The following is a 9,289-nucleotide window of genomic DNA, read 5'->3' on the forward strand; positions in this document are numbered from 1 at the left end:
GTTTCAGGCTTGTTTCTTGAAAAATGAACAAATAGTTGTAGTTTTTCCGAGGTGTCTCATTAGAAAACTAGTCTTGTTGCGTGCGTGAATGAGGTGTGCGCTCTTCGTTATTTATCTTCCCTATTGAACATACTATTTTCCATCTTAAATATGATCATTTATTGATATATTAGAGTACCTGAGGATTCATTAGAAACATCGCTTGACATGTTTGGACAAACTTTAATGGTAACTTTTTGGATTTGTTTGTATGCATGTTGAACAAGTGGATTACTGAGATCAATGATGCCAACTAAACAGACTTTTTGGATACAAAGAAGGACTTTATCGAACAAAACTACCATTCATTGTGTAGTTGGGACCCTTGGGATTGCAAACAGAGGAAGATCTTCAAAGGTAAGTGATTTATTTTATCGCTATTTGTGATTGTGTGATGCCTGAGCTGGTTGAAAAAGAGACTCGGGTGACTTCTACGTCATCTTTACATTTACATTTACATTTAAGTCATTTAGCAGACGCTCTTATCCAGAGCGACTTACAAATTGGTGCATTCACCTTATGACATCCAGTGGAACAGCCACTTTACAATAGTGCATCTAAATCTTTTAAGGGGGAGGGGGGGGGTTGAGAAGGATTACTTTATCCTATCCTAGGTATTCCTTAAAGAGGTGGGGTTTCAGGTGTCTCCGGAAGGTGGTGATTGACTCCGCTGTCCTGGCGTCGTGAGGGAGTTTGTTTACTTTATTTATATTTATTTGTTTGTTTATCTTTACTAAACAACATAAACACAATTAACAATTGAAATGATTAACACAGCAGACAAAAACAAGGTTTGACCAACCGCTTCAACCCTGCTCTTCAAAAGAGGCAAAGATAGTCATTTTCTTGTTGTCAACACATAGCACATCTCATCATCTCTCTGTAACTGAAACATGAACGGTTCCTTGAGGAGAATAATGTCCTCTTCATCCAGGCCATCATACAACTGTAGTTCTTTAAGGGTTGTAATGCGGTCTTCCCCATCCATCCCAATTACACCTGGGAGGTAAACGGTGCCTTTAAATGTTTGGCGTTCGCACCACCTTGCTGCCTCTAGGGTGTCCCTTAGAAGAACATCTGCTTCCTTGAAGAAAAAGGAAGAATAAATATTAAGACTTGTGTCTTATTGGGTGATCAAGACAAATTAAACCCAACTATCACAATACCACCATGCAAACAAAAGCCACTATTACTAAAGGGGTCTACAACTACTCAACAAGTCATCTCAACTATTATATCTTGCCATGCATCAAGCCTTCAGCATTACACACAATAGACTACATATGCAGTTCACAGCTCCCAGTTCGCCATGCATTTTGTTTTCAGTATTGTCTAGAAAGAAAACAGATTGTGGTCATTAAGTAATGTCAGGGAACCTCTAGGGATATGTGTACAAGAATGCACTTTACTTTAGCTAATAGCCTATACAGTACCTGATCCTGCAGAGCTGGATGCTGATGTGTCATGCTGTGACTTCTTGGGGGCGGCACGTCTTCTACATCATCCTGAAATATATATTGGAGGGAGGGGGGTTAAGTCTTTAAACATTGGTTTATGACTATGCCACTCATCATATGACACCTCCTACCTGTAGTGTGTTTTATTTTCGCCGCCTTTTTCAATCTTTCAACCTCTCTTCTTCAGACCTTAGTGAGTGAATGTCAGACATTAAATATGAACATATATTCAGTACAGTCTGGCTACAGTGAAACAAGTGATTTTAAGGATGCAAATGAAATGTTTTTATAATGTTCTAGACTGGTGGCATTGGGAAAGTTCTGCAGGAGAACATGGCACCACCGTCGCCTAATATGCTGCATGTTTTCCTTTGTGAAAGAAAATCACACAATCAGACGGGTATCCCCCTAAAAAGTATATCCACTAGTGATGAGAATTTCAGAAATTATACATATCTCAGTGAAATCACACTGTGCTTCCATTGAAATGTTCAGAGCGTACTGTAAGTTAAGAAAGAGTAGGTTGATAATTTTACAGTTATGATAACAATGATAATAGTAAATAATAACAAAATATATATATATATTTCAGGATGATGTAGAAGACGTGACCCCCCAAGAAGTCACAGCATGTCACATCAGCATCCAGATCTGCAGGAGTTTGATGTATGAATTGTGTATGTAGTGTAAAAACTGTAGAACAAGATAAATAAACTAGAAAAGTATGAGCAATAACAAGTGTGCTTTGCATGCTACAAGCACAGAAATAAAAACTTTTCATATGTTATAACCACAGAAAATAGGACTAATATAATATAAAGAATAGCCAGCATCTTACCATCAATGATGTAGAAGACGTGACCCCCCAAGAAGTCATAGTATGTCACATCAGCATCCAGATCTGCAGGAGTTTGATGTATGAATTGTGCATGTAGTATAAAAGGGTGAGGGCCTTAGCCCTCAGCCTCCGATTCAACAGGTCCCAGACGTGCTCAATGGGATTGAGATCCGGGCTCTTCGCTGGCCATGGCAGAACACTGACATTCTTGTCTTGCAGGAAATCACACACAGAATGAGCAGTATGGCTGGTGGCATTGTCATGCTGGAGGGTCATGTCAGGATGAGCATGTAGGAAGGGTACCACATGAGGGAGGAGGATGTCTTCCATGTAACGCACAGCATTGAGATTGCCTGCAATGACAACAAGCTCAGTCCAAAACCGCGACTCGTCAGTGAAGAGCACTTTTTGCCAGTCCTGCCTGGTCCAGTTGTTGCTGGTGATGTATGGTGAGGACCTGCCTTACAACATGCCTACAAGCCCTCAGTCCAGCCTCTCTCAGCCCATTGCGGACAGTCTGAGCACTGATGGAGGCATTGTGCGTTCCTGGTGTAACTCGGGCAGTTGTTGTTGACATCCTATACCTGTCCCGCAGGTGTGATGTTCGGATGTACCGATCCTGTGCAGGTGTTGTTACACTTGGTCTGCCACTGCGAGGATGATCAGCTGTCCATCCTGTCTCCCTGTAGCGCTGTTACATTTACATTACATTTACATTACATCATTTAAGTCATTTTTGCTGTCTTAGGCTTAAGGACATTGCAATTTTTTGCCCTGGCCACATCTGCAGTCCTCATGCCTCCAATGGTTAACAGCCTGAGTGAGTTGCCTTCATTCATCCACCATCGTTGGCTAGTCTACCAAATCAGTGCAAATGTACAATTCCTAATTCTCATGAGCAGTGCAATATTTTCTGGCCCCAGTGGGGGGCAGCAGAAAATAGCAGATGTTTGAATTGGCACTGCTGTGCAATATCCAAGAGCTACCATCAAGAGAAAAACATAAGTGATGTACGAATATGTATATTCTGCATTTTTAACTGCAACATAATGATGAGTTAATTACAAGCCCTGTCAAGTTACAAGCCCATGCGCACATACACCTTTTACATAATGTCTGATACATGCTCAGCACAGTCTGTGATGTCTAACTCATAATTCCTAATTGCAAGGGTAGTGAGTTACACAGGAATGTTTCATAGCCATCTGACACATGACATCTGATACATGACATGTGATATGTTTTGATATGTTTTGACTCTGGGATTTCGGTAAGGTGCAACGCCGCATGTGTGGGTGGGACTTTTGAGCCTACTCAAGTGCTATTTTAATTCCTCACGCATCTCTCTCTCTCTCTCTCTCTCTCTCTCTCTCTCTCTCTCTCTCTCTCTCTCTCTCTCTCTCTCTCTCTCTCTCTCTCTCTCTCTCTCTCTCTCTCTCTCAGTGTGTAAGAGATTGTCTCAGTGCTGTCTGTCATATCATCCTACAGCAGCACACATTGCCAGTAGAGCAGGACACAAAAGCCTCAAATTCATCCAGACTGACTGTAGCACAGCATCTATTTTTCAGTTTGCTCATCTCTAGGCACCACCCTAAGCCTCTGATCCTCCACAAATTCTTCTGTTAGATGCGGATAAAAAAGTCATAATATTAGGGCTTCTCTCCTCCCTCTCGACTCAGGCTTTACTCAGCCTTTCACTAATAAATGAGGTTACTCATGGATCCGTTGTGAGTTTGGGATTAAGTAGTTTTTAGAGTTGCTAAAGTTTTTGAGAAAATAGTCACCTTTTTCATTACATTTAGTCTGTGACTTGGTGATTTTTACGAAAGGACCAATCCACAGCCCTCTAAAAACAATGAAGTTAGATTGTGGATAATGATGTCTGCAATAATAACCATCACATGGGCTCCTGAGTGGTGCAGCGGTCTAAGGCACTGCATCTCAGTGCTAGAAGCATCACTACAGACCCTGGTTCGATTCCAGGCTTTATCACAACCGTCCTTGATTGAGAGTCCCATAGGGCGGTGCACAATTGGCCCAGTGTCGTCTGGGTTTGTCTGGGGTAGGCCTTCATTGTAAATAAGAATTTGTTCTTAACTGACTTGCCTAGTTAAAAAAATAAAAAACAGGAAAATCAGACGTATAACAACAGAATCTTGAATCAGAGGCAAGTCAGTTTTTCTCCCAGTCCTGGAAAGACAGTACCATCGAAGAGCCCTCACTGCTGCTTGATCATCCTATTTTTACAACTTAATTATTAAGGAGAATAAAAACAATGAACTTCTTCGACAAAACGATCCCGATCATTAGAAAGCAAATTATGGAATGCTCTTTGATTCTGCGTATTTCTTCAAAGCTCAGTTGTCCTGAGTCTGCACAACACTGCCAGGACCTAAGATCAATGGAGACACTCAAGTTTTTAAATCCTATATCTCTTGACACATTCATGAAAAAAGTCATGGCATCTAAACCTTCAAGCTGTTCCAACTAAACTACTGAAAGAGCTGCTTCCTGTGCTTGTCTTTCCTATGTTGAACATAACAAATGGCTCCCTATCCACCGAATGTGTACTAAGCTCCTAAAGACAAATAATGTATACAAAACGCTTCAGTCTGGTTTTAGACCCTATCATAGCACTGAGACTGCACTCGTGAACGTAGTAAATGACCTTTTAACGGCATCAGACCAAGGCTCTGCATCTGTCCTCGTGCTCCTAGACCTTTTGACACCATCGATCACCACTTTCTTTTGGAGAGACTGGAAACCCTAATTAGTCTACATGGACAAGTTCTGGCCAGGTTTAGATCTTATCTGTCGTAAAGATATCAGTTCGTCTCTGTGGATGTTTTGTCCTCTGACAAATCAATTGTAAGTTTCTGTGTTCCTCAACGTTCAGGTTTAGGATCACTATAGTTTTCACTACATATTTTACCTCTTGGTGATGTCATTCGGAAACATAGTTGTAACTTTCACTGCTACGTGGACGATGCACAGCTGTACATTTCCATGAAACATGGTAAAGCCCCAAAATTGCCCTCCGTGGAGGCCTGTGTTTCAGACATAAGGAAGTGGAATTTTTACTTTTGAACTGACAAAATAGAGATGCTTGTTCTAGGTCCCAAGAAACAAAGAGAACTTCTGTTGAATCTGACAATTAATCTTGATGGTTGTACAGTCGTCTCAAATAAAACTGTTACTCTGGACCCTGATCTCTATTTTGACGTACATATCAATCATATTTCAAGGGCAGCTTTTTTCCATCTTCGTAACGTTGCAAAAAACAGAATATTTTTGTCCAAAAATGATGCAGAAAAGCTAATCCATGCTTTTGTCATTTATAGATTAGACTTCTGCAATGCTCTACCTTCCGGCTACCTGGATAAAGCACTAAATAAACTTAAGTTAAAGCTAAACACGGCTGCTAGAATCTTGACTAGAACCTAAAATGTGGTCATATTACTCCAGTGCTAGCCTCTCTGCACTGGCTTCCTGTTAAGGCTAGGACTGATTTCAAGGTTTTACTGCTAACCGACAAACATTACATGGGCTTGCTCCTACCTATCTCTCCGATTTGGTCCTGCCATACATACCTACATGTACGCTACGGTCACAAGATGCAGGCCTCCTTATTGTCTCTAGAATTTCTAAGCAAACAGCTGGAGGCAGGGCTTTCTCCTATAGAGCTCAATTTTTATGGAATGGTCTGCTTATCCATGTGAGAGACGCAGACCTGGTCTCGACCTTTAAGTCTTTATTAAAGACTCATCTCTTCAGTATGCCCTATGATTGAGTGTAGTCTGGTCCAGGGGTGCGAAGTTGAACGGAAAGGCACTGGAGTGATAAACCACCCTTGCTGTCTCTGCCTGGCCAGTTCCCCTCTCTCCACTGGGATTCTTTGAGAGCTTTGTGGGCTATACTCAGCCCTGTCCGGGGGTATCGTCGGACAGGACCACAGTATCTCCTGACCCCTCCTGTCTCAGCCTCCAGTATCTATGCTGCAATAGTTTATGTGTCGGGGGGCTAGGGTCAGTCTGTTATATCTGGTGTAATTCTCCTGTCTTATCCGGTGTCCTGTGTGAATTTAAGTATGCTTCCTCTAATTCTTTCTCCCTCTCCCACCCCACCGGAGGACCTGAACCCTAGGACCATGCCTCAGGACTACCTGGCCTGATGACTCCTTGCTGTCCTCAGTCCACCTAGTCGTGTTGCTAGTCCAGTTTCAACTGTTCTGCCTGCGGCTATGAAACACTGACCTGTTCACCAGACGTGCTACCTTGTCCCAGACCTACTGTTTGTCACTACCTCTCTCTACCGCACCTGCTGTCTCTAACTAAATGGTCGGATATGAAAAGCCAACTGACATTTACTCCTGAGGTACTGATCTGTTGAACCCTCTACAACCACTATGATTATTATTTGACCCTGCTGGTCATCTATGAATGTTTGAACATCTTGGCCATTTACTGTTATAATCTCCACCAGGCACAGCTAGAAGAGGACTGGCCACCCCTCAGAGACTGGTTCTTCTCTAGGTTTCTTTGTTGTTTCCAGCCTTTCTAGGGAGTTTTTCCTAACCACCATGTTTCTACTGCTGCATTGCTTGCTGTTTGGAGTTTTAGGCTGGATTTCTGTATAGCACTTTGTGTGATGTAAAAGAGCTTTATAAATAAATTTGATTGATCCCAGTATTTCATGTGATTGCATGAGATCCAGGTGGAGGTTTTAAATCCTTTAAAGGGGCCTTCTGCAATTGCTACATTCCTTTTTGGACTTTTACATTTTAAGCAGGTAGCCTAGTGGTTAAAAACATTGGGCCAGTAACTGAAAGGTTGCTGGTTCGAATCCCTGAGCCAGCAAGGTGTAATAATCTGCCGTTCTGCCCTTGAGCAAGGCAGTTAACCCCAACAACAACTCTCTCCGGGTGCCATTGATGTCGATTTAAGGCAAACCCCCGCTCCTCTCTGATTCAGTTGTGCAACTGACTAGGTATTCCCTTTCCAATTGAAGAATATAACTTATAAATGCCTTATTAGCTTAATTCCATTGTCTTACCCTTATCAGAACCTACAATATAAGCTTGTCCCGTGGAACGGACACTGATCCCGAAGCAGTTCAGGTGGAAAGATGAGTGTCCCCTGTTTTAATAGGAACAGAGACAAAAAAATGTACAGAGCGAAAGAGGAAAAAGTTAGTATTGTCTTCCCTCTGTCTCAGCAGCTCATAGCCATCTGATGATTCAGGATAAGTTTAACATTGTAGCTTCTTTTTTATTCAGTGACATTTCCAAACCATTCCTCCATCATATTTCTCCTTCTTTGTGCAATGCATATTCATGCCATGACTGCAGGAATGAGTGAATGGAATGATATGCTTTAAAAATAAACCATGTAACGCAAATATGACCCTTGTTAATTCAACTACAACTTCTTCACTTTCTTTAATTGAACATTTACCCATCAGGCCTAGTGGTTAGAGTGTTGGACTAGTAACCGAAAGGTTGCAAGTTCGAATCCCTGAGCTGACAAGGTACAAATCTGTCGTTCTGCCCCTGAACAGGCAGTTAACCCACTGTTCCTAGGCCGTCATTGAAAATAAGAATTTGTTCTTCATTTTACTAAAGGTAAAATGAAAAAAAATAATCTCTTTGAACAAAGTCCAAATGTCTTATCTTATACAATATCTCTTTGATATGACAATATGTAATCATGACTAAAACAAAATGCCCACTGGGCACACCATGTCATTTCAATGTGGACAGTTGGGTAATATTTGAATATGTTGATCAATGAGATTCCAACCTATTTTCACCCAAAAATACAGACAATAGTTTGTTGAATTCCCAACGTGTTATTACTATGCTTTCAACCATCTAAAAGCACAACACAATTCAAATGGGAATACAATGTCAGATATTGTGTTTTATTTATTTAACAATTTAATGTGTTATCACTGTGCTTCATCTAATAGCAGAACCAAATGTCCTGGATTGTAGTTGAGATTACATTAAAGTACATGGTGCAAGTGATCAATGCTGTTTGAGACTCGGTGCAGATTATTACAGCAATTGTAAAGATTTCCATAGACCCACGACCCTGAACATACATGCTTTCTATAATTACATAAGAAGACATTTACTGTTACAGTATGTCACGACTCCTACCGAAGGTGGCTCCCCTTCCCGTTCGCGTGGCGCTTGGCGGTCGTCGTCACCGGCCGGTCACCGGTCACCAGCTGCCACTGATTTTTTTCCTCCCCCTCCTTGTCTGTTTATTGGTTACATCTGTTGTGACTTAGGTTATTAGTTGGGCTTTATTAGCCAGCCGGCCCGCCTGCTGGGTGTAAGGGATTGTTCTATGTGTACTTGTTGTGCGCGCATGTCTGTCACGGCTGTTTCTTGTACGTGAGCTGTTTTTGTATACGGTTTAGTTCCCCCGTGGTTTGGGGTATTTGTGTTGAGTGGCGTCTGCTTTTTCACCTGGTCGGTGTATTAAAGACGTGCCTACTCTGAACTCTCTGCGTCTGACTCCTTCCTCCACTACACCCCGGACATTACACAGTAACTGTGGCCATGGATGTGTTACTCATGTTACGGTTGAATAAATACTGTTACATTAGTTTGTCAGATGGCCTTAACATTAGGCTATTTACTGTTTCACAACAGTAATATTGAATTGTGTTTTGTTGAGAAGGAGATGTATCTACTGCTTGGATATTTAGATCTGAGCCACTGGCTCAATCCTTTTATTTTATTTCTGAGACGGAGACACGAATCCAACCTAGACTTTGTTAACTTGTAGACAAGTTAATAACTATTTTCCGTATTGCAAAAGTGAAATTGAATTGTGTTTGGTTGTTAACGCAACCAAATCTCAACATTTGAAGGAGATGTTTCTTCTGCTTGTATAGCTCCATCTGCACCACTGACGCTGGCTTTAATTCCAGTTTGTCTACAAAT

At 41.6% G+C, this 9,289-nt stretch overlaps 1 long non-coding RNA gene across 1 annotated transcript; it reads right to left on the bottom strand.

Annotated features, from left to right (window-relative positions):
* Positions 1-771: 771 nt before the first annotated feature.
* Positions 772-8,613, bottom strand: LOC118385616 (uncharacterized). The gene is made up of 5 exons (XR_004826056.2): positions 8,495-8,613; positions 7,387-7,469; positions 1,628-1,685; positions 1,473-1,544; positions 772-1,123 (listed from the first exon to the last, which is right to left on the bottom strand). It is a non-coding gene; the product is annotated as an uncharacterized LOC118385616 (long non-coding RNA).
* Between the last annotated feature and the right edge of the window lie 676 nt (positions 8,614-9,289).

Source organism: Oncorhynchus keta, chromosome 6 (assembly GCF_023373465.1).
Source record: "Oncorhynchus keta strain PuntledgeMale-10-30-2019 chromosome 6, Oket_V2, whole genome shotgun sequence".
NCBI classification, from domain to species: Eukaryota; Metazoa; Chordata; class Actinopteri; order Salmoniformes; family Salmonidae; genus Oncorhynchus; species Oncorhynchus keta.